The sequence below is a fragment of the Nerophis lumbriciformis genome, linkage group LG31 (genome assembly GCF_033978685.3).
Source record: "Nerophis lumbriciformis linkage group LG31, RoL_Nlum_v2.1, whole genome shotgun sequence".
In the NCBI taxonomy this organism is placed as follows: Eukaryota; Metazoa; Chordata; class Actinopteri; order Syngnathiformes; family Syngnathidae; genus Nerophis; species Nerophis lumbriciformis.
Window position 1 is genome coordinate 9,320,251 of NC_084578.2, and position 12,250 is coordinate 9,332,500.

General features: G+C 37.5%; 1 protein-coding gene across 3 annotated transcripts in view; it reads left to right on the forward strand.

The window, feature by feature from the left end:
• Positions 1–1,787: 1,787 nt before the first annotated feature.
• The window catches only part of epb41l5 (erythrocyte membrane protein band 4.1 like 5), a 102,312-nt gene continuing 91,849 nt past the window's right edge, over positions 1,788–12,250 (forward strand). The window contains exon 1 of one of the 3 annotated variants that reach the window (XM_061926600.2): positions 1,788–2,240. The gene's annotated coding sequence lies outside the window, so the exon portion shown is untranslated. The remainder of the gene's footprint in view (positions 2,241–12,250) is intronic. The other 2 variants (XM_061926599.1, XM_061926598.1) reach the window with 2 other exon arrangements.

Genomic DNA, 12,250 nt, shown 5'->3' on the forward strand with positions numbered 1-12,250 from the left:
AAATGTCTTTAATTGAAAAAAAAAACGATTGTCAATCAAAAACAATTTTCTTCATTAAAAAAATTATTCGCAGGTAAAACAATTCTGCATGTAAGAAAACGATTGGCAAGTATAAAAACAATTTTCTGTATGTAATAAATAAAAGAAAGTATAAGGAAGTTAAGCAAGTAAAAAAAAACATTTTTTCTTCAATGAAAATAAAACTATTTAGAAGTAATTTTTTTCTGCAAATAAACGATTTGCCAGTAAAAAAAACAAAAAACAATAAAAATTGAGAAAAACAAACAAAAAAAGTATCCACAAATAAAACTTTCTCTATTTGTACGTTTTGTACGTAAAAAATATATATTAATAACATGTTTTTATAAAAAAAACATTTTTCTTCAATCAGAAAATAATTTGGAAGTATTTTTTTTTCTGCAAGTCAAAAACGATCCACAAGTTTAAAAAAAATTGCAATCTTCTTCAAGAACAACTTTCTTTAATTAGGAAACGATTCACTCGTAAAAACTATTTTTCCTCATTAAAAAAAATATTCGCAATTTAAAAAACCAAAAACAATTTTCAATGAAAAAAAAAAATATTCGCAAATATATATATATATTTTTTATTCAAGAAAATTGTTTTACTTAAATTGCGTTTTTAACACGCACAATATTTTTTTACTTGCAAATAAAAATTTTTAATGAAGATTTTTTTCTTTTTTTTACTTACAAATCGTTGGGTGTAAGTAAAAATATTTTTGTTTGTGTTTGTAGCGTTTTGGCAGCGATGTCATTCCATATCCTGGGTAGCAGGTTATTGTTTGGTTCGTGCATCATTTTAGCTGTTTGCAAATGCACCAAAACTTTAATAATAATAAATTGTACTTATAAAGCGCCCTTCTGGCTACTCAAAGACACCGTACAAAAACAAAACAATAAAATCAATTGGATACAATTTTTTTGAATATTTACTATAACTCGTATAACCTTGGTTACATTAATCACATTACCAAAAATAACTGGCAAAAGGTAGAGGACTTAGAGGGGTGCCTTGGGGAACACCTTAGTTATTCTGCACACAAAAATGCCACCAATTTGGTGGACTGGCCCACAACAAATGCTCAATACGTCAACATGTACTAGAGCAGACTTTTTTTTTTTTTTTACCATCAAAATAAATAACTTTATTTATATACCACTTTTCAACCTCAGGCAAGTGGCAACACAAAGTGCTTTACACAAAAAAAAGAAATAAAATATATGTAAATGAAGTATAAATAACACATTAATAAAAAACACATTGAAAGAATAGTAAAAATGAAAAAACCTTAGGAGTTTTAACATGATCAGTAAAAAGCCGGTTAAAAATGTCCAATAGAGCCAATAATTTTAAATTTGGAAAATCTCCCATTTCAATTAAATTATTTAATAATGAATAATAGTTGATAATAATTATCAATAATGATTGATAATGATAAGTAGTTAAAATCATTCCCAAAAGTATTTAATACAGTAAACTGGCATGAACAACAGTGTTCCATCCCCACAAAGCAAAAATGGGGGAGTAAATAAAATAAATAAATACATGATAATTATTCGAATCCACGTAACCACTTTAAATATGAGTTGAATTATTAGTTTTTATTGTTAAATCAACATATCGAAATAGATTAGTATTAGTAGTGGAGACTATTCATTCTTATTTGTGATCTTCAAACTGTCCACTAGAGGGCGCCAATGATTATTGAGAAACCACAGACAAGTACTGTTATATTGTGTTACGTATGTAAAATACTAACATTTTTAATTAATTTCTTACTAATGAAGGGTTCAAATGACTGAATAAAACCCTGCAAGTTGACTATTTTCTATTACTTTTTGAATCCGAGCAGGAAATTCAAAGAAAAAAAATATAAAATAATTAAAAAAAACAAAATTCAGAAACGATATAAAGAAGAGAAAGAGTTTGGCGTTTGAATACATGGAGGAAATAATTATTGGTAAATAAAAAAAAAAAAAGCAGTTTGTTGCTTTAAAAATGCTAATCAGGTTGTTTGGGTTTAATGACGTCATTTCCGGGGAAAGCTTTCTCGCATCCTACTTTTTGTTGGGACCTGGGAGAGAAGTCTCGCGCAGGGGTCGTGAGGCGGAATACGAGGGGAAGAAAGTAGAAGACAGAAATGCTCCAGCTTGTTGTTTGGACGTGTAAAATGCAAGCGGGCGAGCTTTTGCGGATCATTTAACGGAGGAGCTTCGGTAAGTAAATATCTCTTTTTTTAAGTCTTCTTCTCTGGCTCCTTGCCGAGCAAGTGTACGCTCGCTCCAGCCGGGGCGGCGTTTGTTTTCGGCCACGAGAGCGCAAATGCACCGCCTGACTCCGAATGTAAGCGAGGCTGCGGCGTAGCTCGGGCGGCAAATCAAGCGCACACCTGTTGCTTCGCCTTTCTCAGGTACTTTTAGGCCCCATCGATGTACAAGTCGAGCCAAAAACTGAAAAATGTCAGTAACATCATGAATGTTAGCCGGAATGAACGCTATTAAGTCAAATAATCGGGCCGTTAACTCATCGAGCACAACATCATTCCATCCCATTGTTACATTTTGGACCGTGAACGCATCACTTGGGTTAATATTTCTCCTAAAGAAATGGGAGTATTTCCCCTAATACCGGTATGTTTTTAAATAGCCTAACAAATAGAGAATACATTTTATTTCACAAATGCATACGTGAACACCACATGTTTACTATCCAAAAAAGGAATAGGAAGAAGCAGTTGATTTATTCCTACCCCTTTTCCTTTTAGTATCAATTCCCTACACATTTGTTAACCCCTCTTCTAATGCAGTTAGGGGAATTGGAGAAAAAAAAAGAGTACATTTTGCAAAAAAAGTTAGCACTTTAACAAATGTCAAGTGTCTGGGATAAACGGTTGCAAAACAAGCTCAGAAAGTTAGCGTGCCAATTTTAGCATGCTATCAATTAGCTTGTGTCACATACTAAGTTGTATGACTAAGTTGTAATTAGAGGGAACAAAAGAGTAGAAATAGCTAAAAAAGTTAGCACTTTAATGTTAGCATGCTAACACTTAACAAGTGTCACATACCAAGTTATATGACTCTAAGGTAAACGGTTGCAAAATTAGCACAAAAAAAAGTTAGCACTTTAATGTTAGCATGCTAACGTTTGCATGTTAAGTAACAAGTGTCTGGGGTAAACGGTTGAAAAACTAGCTCAAAAAGCTAGCATGTAAATTTTAGCAAGCTAACGGTAGCATGCTATCAGTTAGCTTGTGTCACATACCAAGTTATGACTCTAAGGTGTAATTAGAGGAAAAAAAGAGTAGAAATAGCTAAAAAAGTTAGCACTTTAATGTTAGCATGCTAACGGTAGCATGCTATCAATTAGCTTGTGTCACATACCAAGTTATATGACTAAGTTGTAATTAGAGGGAACAAAAGAGTAGAAATAGCTAAAAAAGTTAGCACTTTAATGTTAGCATGCTAACAATTAACAAGTGTCACATACCAAGTTATATGACTCTAAGGTAAACGGTTGCAAAATTAGCACACAAAAAAGTTAGCACTTTAATGTTAGCATGCTAACGTTTGCATGTTAAGTAACAAGTGTCTGGGGTAAACGGTTGAAAAACTAGCTCAAAAAGCTAGCATGTAAATTTTAGCAAGCTAACGGTAGCATGCTAACAGTTAGCTTGTGTCACATACCAAGTTATGACTCTAAGGTGTAATTAGAGGAAAAAAAGAGTAGAAATAGCTAAAAAAAAGTTAGCACTTTAATGTTAGCATGCTAACGGTAGCATGCTATCAATTAGCTTGTGTCACATACCAAGTTATATGACTAAGTTGTAATTAGAGGGAACAAAAGAGTAGAAATAGCTAAAAAAGTTAGCACTTTAATGTTAGCATGCTAACAATTAACAAGTGTCACATACCAAGTTATATGACTCTAAGGTAAACGGTTGCAAAATTAGCACAAAAAAAAGTTAGCACTTTAATGTTAGCATGCTAACGTTTGCATGTTAACAAGTGTCTGGGGTAAACGGTTGAAAAACTAGCTCAAAAAGCTAGCATGTAAATTTTAGCAAGCTAACGGTAGCATGCTATCAGTTAGCTTGTGTCACATACCAAGTTATATGACTCTATGGTGTAATTAGAGGGAAAAAAGAGTAGAAATAGCTAAAAAAGTTAGCACTTTAATGTTAGCATGCTAGCAATTAACAAGTGTCACATACCAAGTTATATGACTCTAAGGTAAACGGTTGCAAAATTAGCACAAAAAAAAGTTAGCACTTTAATGTTAGCATGCTAACGTTTGCATGTTAAGTAACAAGTGTCTGGGGTAAACGGTTGAAAAACTAGCTCACAAAGTTAGCATGTAAATTTTAGCAAGCTAACGGTAGCATGCTATCAGTTAGCTTGTGTCACATACCAAGTTATGACTCTAAGGTGTAATTAGAGGAAAAAAAGAGTAGAAATAGCTTAAAAAGTTAGCACTTTAATGTTAGCATGCTAACGGTAGCATGCTATCAATTAGCTTGTGTCACATACCAAGTTATATGACTAAGTTGTAATTAGAGGGAACAAAAGAGTAGAAATAGCTAAAAAAGTTAGCACTTTAATGTTAGCATGCTAACAATTAACAAGTGTCACATACCAAATTATATGACTCTAAGGTAAACGGTTGCAAAATTAGCAAAAAAATAAAGTTAGCACTTTAATGTTAGCATGCTAACGTTTGCATGTTAAGTAACAAGTGTCTGGGGTAAACGGTTGCAAAACTAGCTCACAAAGTTAGCGTGCAAATTTTAGCATGCTAGCAAGCTAACGGTAGCATGCTATCAGTTAGCTTGTGTCACATACCAAGTTATGACTCTAAGGTGTAATTAGAGGAAAAAAAGAGTAGAAATAGCTAAAAAAGTTAGCACTTTAGTGTTAGCATGCTAACGGTAGCATGCTATCAATTAGCTTGTGTCACATACCAAGTTATATGACTAAGTTGTAATTAGAGGGAACAAAAGAGTAGAAATAGCTAAAAAAGTTAGCACATTAATGTTAGCATGCTAGCAATTAACAAGTGTCACATACCAAGTTATATGACTCCAAGGTAAACGGTTGCAAAATTAGCAAAAAAAAAAAAAGTTAGCACTTTAATGTTAGCATGCTAACGTTTGCATGTTAAGTAACAAGTGTCTGGGGTAAACGGTTGCAAAACTAGCTCAAAAAGCTAGCATGTAAATTTTAGCAAGCTAACGGTAGCATGCTATCAGTTAGCTTGTGTCACATACCAAGTTATATGACTAAGTTGTAATTAGAGGGAACAAAAGAGTAGAAATAGCTAAAAAAGTTAGCACTTTAATGTTAGCATGCTAACGGTAGCATGCTATCAATTAGCTTGTGTCACATACCAAGTTATATGACTAAGTTGTAATTAGAGGGAACAAAAGAGTAGAAATAGCTAAAAAAGTTAGCACTTTAATGTTAGCATGCTAACAATTAACAAGTGTCACATACCAAGTTATATGACTCCAAGGTAAACGGTTGCAAAATTAGCAACAAAAAAAAAGTTAGCACTTTAATGTTAGCATGCTAACGTTTACATGTTAAGTAACAAGTGTCTGGGGTAAACGGTTGAAAAACTAGCTCAAAAAGCTAGCATGTAAATTTTAGCAAGCTAACGGTAGCATGCTATCAGTTAGCTTGTGTCACATACCAAGTTATAGGACTCTAAGTAAGGTGTAATTAGAGAAGAAAAGAGTAGAACTAGCTAAAAAAGTTAGCACTTTAATGTTAGCATGCTAACATTTACATGTTAACAGGTAACAAGTGTCTAGGGTATATGTTTGCAAAACTAGCTCAAAATGTTAGCGTGCAAAACGGTAGCATGCTATCAGTTAGCTTGTGTCACATACCAAGTTATAAGACTCTAAGGTGTAATTAGAGAACAAAAGAATAAAAATAGCGAAAGAAGTTAGCACTTTAATGTTAGCATGCTAACATAAGCATGCTAGCAGTTAACAAGTGTCACATACCAAGTTATATGACTCTAAGGTAAACGGTTGCAAAATTAGCTAAAAAAATAACACTTTAATGTTAGCATGCTAACATGCTAGTGTAAACATGCATACAGTTAGCATGTTACATTTTGGACCTTGAACGCATCACTTGGGTTAATATTTCTCCTAAAGAAATGGGAGTATTTCCCCTAACATGTTATTAATTAGTCTAATAAATAAAGAATAGTTGATTTATTCCTACCCCTTTTCCTTTTAGTATCAATTCCCAACATATTTGTTAACCCCTCTTCTAATGCAATTAGGGGAATTGGAGGGGAAAAAAAGTAACTTTAGCAAAAAAAGTTAGCACTTTATCATGTTAACATGTAGTCAAAAGTGTCTGGGGTAAACGGTTGCAAAACTAGCTCAAAAAGTTAGCGTGAAAATTTTAGCAAGCTAACGGTAGCATGCTATCAGTTAGTTTGTGTCACATACCAAGTTATATGACTAGGGTGTAATTAGAGGAAAAAAAGAGTAGAAATAGCTAAACAAGTTAGCACTTTATTGTTAGCATGCTAACATAAGCATGCTAGCAGTCAACAAGTGTCACATACCAAGTTATATGACTCCAAGGTAAACGGTTGCAAAATTAGCTAAAAAAAGCTAGCACTTTAATGTTAGTCAATCAATCAATCAATGTTTATTTGTATAGCCCTAAATCACAAGTGTCTCAAAGGGCTGCACAAGCCACAACGACATCCTCGGCTCAGATCCCACATGTTAACATGCTAGTGTAAACATGCATACAGTTAGCATGTTACATTTTGGACCGTGAACGCATCACTTGGGTTAATATTTCTCCGAAAGGAAAAAAAAAAGAGTAGAAATAGCTAAACAAGTTAGCACTTTAATGTTAGCATGCTAACATAAGCATGCTAGCAGTTAACAAGTGTCACATACCAAGTTATATGACTCTTCAGGTAAACGGTTGCAAAATTAGCTAAAAAAGCTAGCACTTTAATGTTAGCATGCTAACATGCTAGTGTAAACATGCGTACAGTTAGCATGTTACATTTTGGACCGTGAACGCATCACTTGGGTTAATATTTCTCCTAAAGAGGAAAAAAAAGAGTAGAAATAGCTAAACAAGTTAGCACTTTAATGTTAGCATGCTAACATAAGCATGCTAGCAGTTAACAAGTGTCACATACCAAGTTATATGACTAGTGAGGTAAACGGTTGCAAAATTAGCTCAAAAAGCTAGCACTTTAATGTTAGCATGCTAACATGCGAGTGTAAACATGCGTACAGTTAGCATGTTACATTTTGGACCGTGAACGCATCACTTGGGTTAATATTTCTCCTAAAGAAAAAAAAAAGAGTAGACATAGCTAAATAAGTTAGCACTTTAATGTTAGCATGCTAACATAAGCATGCTAGCAGTTAACAAGTGTCACATACCAAGTTATATGACTAGTGAGGTAAACGGTTGCAAAATTAGCTCAAAAAGCTAGCACTTTAATGTTAGCATGCTAACATGCTAGTGTAAACATGCGTACAGTTAGCATGTTACATTTTGGACCGTGAACGCATCACTTGGGTTAATATTTCTCCTAAAGAAAAAAAAAAATGAGTAGAAATAGCTAAATAAGTTAGCACTTTAATGTTAGCATGCTAACATAAGCATGCTAGCAGTTAACAAGTGTCACATACCAAGTTATATGACTAGTGAGGTAAACGGTTGCAAAATTAGCTCAAAAAGCTAGCACTTTAATGTTAGCATGCTAACATGCTAGTGTAAACATGCGTACAGTTAGCATGTTACATTTTGGACCGTGAACGCATCACTTGGGTTAATATTTCTCCTAAAGAAAAAAAAAATGAGTAGAAATAGCTAAATAAGTTAGCACTTTAATGTTAGCATGCTAACATAAGCATGCTAGCAGTTAACAAGTGTCACATACCAAGTTATATGACTAGTGAGGTAAACGGTTGCAAAATTAGCTCAAAAAGCTAGCACTTTAATGTTAGCATGCTAACATGCTAGTGTAAACATGCGTACAGTTAGCATGTTACATTTTGGACCGTGAATGCATCATTTGGGTTAATATTTAAAATCTCTGGTTTTTCGTCATAAAAAAATGAGATTCCCGGTTTTTTACCGTATTTTTTTTTTTTTGTCCGACTTTTCAAAGAAACCATTGAACACAAATAATTCATAGTAATTTTTGCTTTTATTTGATTAAAAACTACGAGTTTGAAATAGCATTGCATCTTACTCTTAGCAAAATTATTTTATTTAATCAAGTGAGTTATTTTTAAAACAAATTTAGATTTTGTAGCAAATATTATTTTAAACCAAAAAGATTAAAGGCCTACGGAAATGCAATTTTCTTATTTAAACGGGGATAGCAGGTCCATTCTATGTGTCATACTTGATCATTTCGCGATATTGCCATATTTTTGCTGAAAGGATTTAGTAGAGAACATCGACGATAAAGTTCGCAACTTTTGGTCGCTGATAAAAAAAGCCTTGCCTGTACCGGAAGTAGCAGACGAGTAGCGTGACGTCACAGGTTGTGGAGCTCCTCACATCCGCACATTGTTTACAATCATGGCCACCAGCAGCGAGAGCGATTCGGACCGAGAAAGCGACGATTTCCCCATTCATTTGAGCGAGGATGAAAGATTTGTGGATGAGGAAAGTGAGAGTGAAGGACTAGAGGGCAGTGGGAGCGATTCAGATAGGGAAGATGCTGTGAGAGGCGGGTGAGACCTGATATTCAGCTGGGAATGACTAAAACAGTAAATAAACACAAGATATATATAAACTCTATTAGCCACAACACAACCAGGCTTATATTTAATATGCCACAAATTAATCCCGCATAACAAACACCTCCCCCCTCCCGTCCATATAACCCGCCAATACGACTCAAACACCTGCACAACACACTCTATCCCACAGCCCAAAGAACCGTTCACCTCCCCAAAGTTCATACAGCACATATATTTCCCCAAAGTTACGTACGTGACATGCACATAGCAGCACGCACGTACGGGCAAGCGATCAAATGTTTGGAAGCGTACTCACGGTACCGCGTCTGCGCATCCAACTCAAAGTCCTCCTGGTAAGAGTCTCTGTTGTCCCAGTTCTCCACAGGCCAATGGTAAAGCTTGACTGTCATCGTCCGGGAATGTAAACAATGAAACACCGGCCTTGTTTGTGTTGCTGCAGTCGGCCGCAATACACCGCTTCCCACCTACAGCTTTCTTCTTTGCTGTCTCCATTGTTCATTGAACAAATTGCAAAAGATTCACCAACACAGATGTCCAGAATACTGTGGAATTTTGCAATGAAAACAGACGACTTAATAGCTGGCCACCATGCTGTCCCAAAATGTCCTCCGCAATCCGCGACGTCACGCGCTGACGTCATCATACCGAGACGTTTTCAGCAGGATATTTTGCGCAAAATTTAAAATTGCATTTTAGCAAGCTAACCCGGCCGCATTGGCATGTGTTGCAATGTTAAGATTTCATCATTGATATTAGGGATGTCCCGATCCAGGTTTTTGCACTTCTGATCCGATACCGATATTGTTTTTGCATTTACGATCCGATACCGATACTGACCGATACTGGCCTATCCGAGCATGTATTAAAGTTTAAAGTTATTTAGCCTACTTAGTTGTCAGAATCATGTTGAAAAGGGTTTTAGTACTCTTGATAACAACTAGCCAGCTGAGTTAGGGGAGTTTGAATAATACACAATGGTTGGTAACAAGAAACTGACCTGTTTATTCAAGGATAAACACAAAATAGACAAAATTATACACGACAAACAGAAATGGCATCATTGAACTAGGGCTGGGCGATATGGCCTTTTTTTAATATTGCGATATTTTAAGGCCATATTGCGATACACGATATATATCTCGATATTTTGCCTTAGCCTTGAATGAACACTTGATGCATATAATCACAGCAGTATGATGATTCTATGTGTTTTGATTGATTGATTGAGACTTTTATTAGTAGGTTGCACAGTGAAGTACATATTCCGTACAATTGACCACTAAATGGTAACACCCCAATAAGTTTTTCAACTTGTTTATGTCGGGGTCCACTTAAATTGATTCATGATACAGATATATACTATCAGATATATACTATCATCATAATACAGTCATCACACAAGATAATCACACTGAATTATTTACATTATTTATAATCCAGGGTGTGGAGGGGGGCGCCTAATGTAAGTGTCAAAAAGACAGCCAAAAGAGTTTGATATGAGAATAAATCTAAAGTTAAAATATAGGGTAGAAATGCACCCATTTGCAGGAAATGTAGTCTTGATTTTCAAAATGTTCTTTCAAGGCTAGCATGTCTACATTAAAACATTCTTCTTCATACTGCATTAATATATGCTACTTTTAAACTTTCATGCAGAGAAGGAAATCACAACTAAAAAAAATCACTAATTTTTTCATACGGTGTTGATGTGGAAATTTTTGCCTCAGCATTTTGATGGTGTGGGCGTGTGGCACCGAATGGAGATAAGCGTCTCGACAGACGTCACAATATTTGAACAATGATGACGAAAACTGTTGTCTCTGTCGTGTCTGTCGAAAATTGTTATGCGCTTATTTTTTTATTTGATTTTGTGCGTGGCATAGATTTGCTATGCGCAGAGGACGCTTAAACAGTGCGCAATTGCACAGGCGAGCACCTTTTAGAGGGAGCGTTGCTCGCACGGCTGCGCTAGCATCACAGCTAACGCTAGCCATGCTGCTACCTCTCTGCTCGGGGAGGACGTATACTAGAGATGCGCGGTTTGCGGGCACAACCGCGGAGTCCGCGGATTATCCGCGGATCGGGCGGATGAAATTTAAAACAATGAGATTTTATCCGCGGGTCGGGTCGGGTCGGGTCGGGCGGTTGAAAAAAATTAGATTTTAAATAGTTTCAGGCGGGTGGCAGTTAAACCAATTCGGAAATATATATACATAGTTAAATGTTGTTACCCACATATGAAAAACGAGCAGGCACCTGCTGCATATGCCACAACAGAAGAAAAAAAAAAAAAAGATGGACACTTTTACGGAGCGGAGAAGGCCCCCGACGCCTCGCCGGGGTCCGGGACCGAGGCCCCTTCCCCCGAGAGGGCCCCACCGGGAGCCGTAGCTGAGGCGATCCGCGAGAAGGGCCTGACGCACGTCCAGGGTCACCACCGCGCCCACCGCACCGACACCCCGCCTCGTCCGCCTTCGCCGCGGCCGGCGTCACGCGCAGCAGGTAAGCAGCTTACCTGCCCGCCACCCCCGTGGCCGGGGGCTCGTAACAGGGGTCACTCCGCGCGCTCCGCCCGCGCAGCTTACCTGCCCGCCACCCCTGTTGCCGGGGGCGCGTAACAGGGGTCACTCTGCGCGCAGTGCGCTCACGAAAGGGGTGGGGCTCACCCTGGTTGATATAGACAGCAGCTAGGACGGTGGCCATGGAAGTTGGTACCCGCTAAGGAGTGTGTAACAACCCACCTGCCGAATCAACTAGCCCTGAAAATGGATGGCACTGGAGCGTCGGGCCCATATACCCGGCCGTCGCCGGCAGCGAGACGCGCTTGGAGGTGCGCTCAGCGCGGCTCCCATATGATTGCGCACTGGTGTGCGTCTGGGTCGTGACAGCGTGGCACGCGAATGTCTGTGCTGCATTGGATCAGTCTCCTTTCTTTAACAGGCAAAAGCTTTATAACCTCACTAATGCCTTGCATCGTCTATATTAGATATATAACAACGGGCGGGTGCGGGCGGATGGCGGGCGGATGCGGTTCTGATCAAATGTTAGATCGGGTGGATTGCGGATGGTTGACGACTTTCTGATGCGGTTGCGGATGAAATAATTGCCTATCCGCGCATCTCTAACGTATACGTATGTGACGTATGACGTGACAGTATGTGACGTGTGTAAGAAAGTGCGCTTGCTGTCTGTGAGAGGGAGACACAGGAAAGAGTGAGAAGAGCCTGTCGTGTAATGCCAGCAGCTAAAAGCAACTGCGTGAGAATTGTGGATGTGTTGAAGGTGTGCTGGAAAATGCGGAACGGAAATTACGGAGCAGCAGAAAAGTGGAATGTACTATTTAAATCGGTGCGTTGGAAAACACGGACCGGAGTTCTTTTTAAACTGGATCTGGATCGGCATTTTCCCATGCCTTGCCGATACGCAATTTTTGGCAAATATCGGCAGCCGATCCGA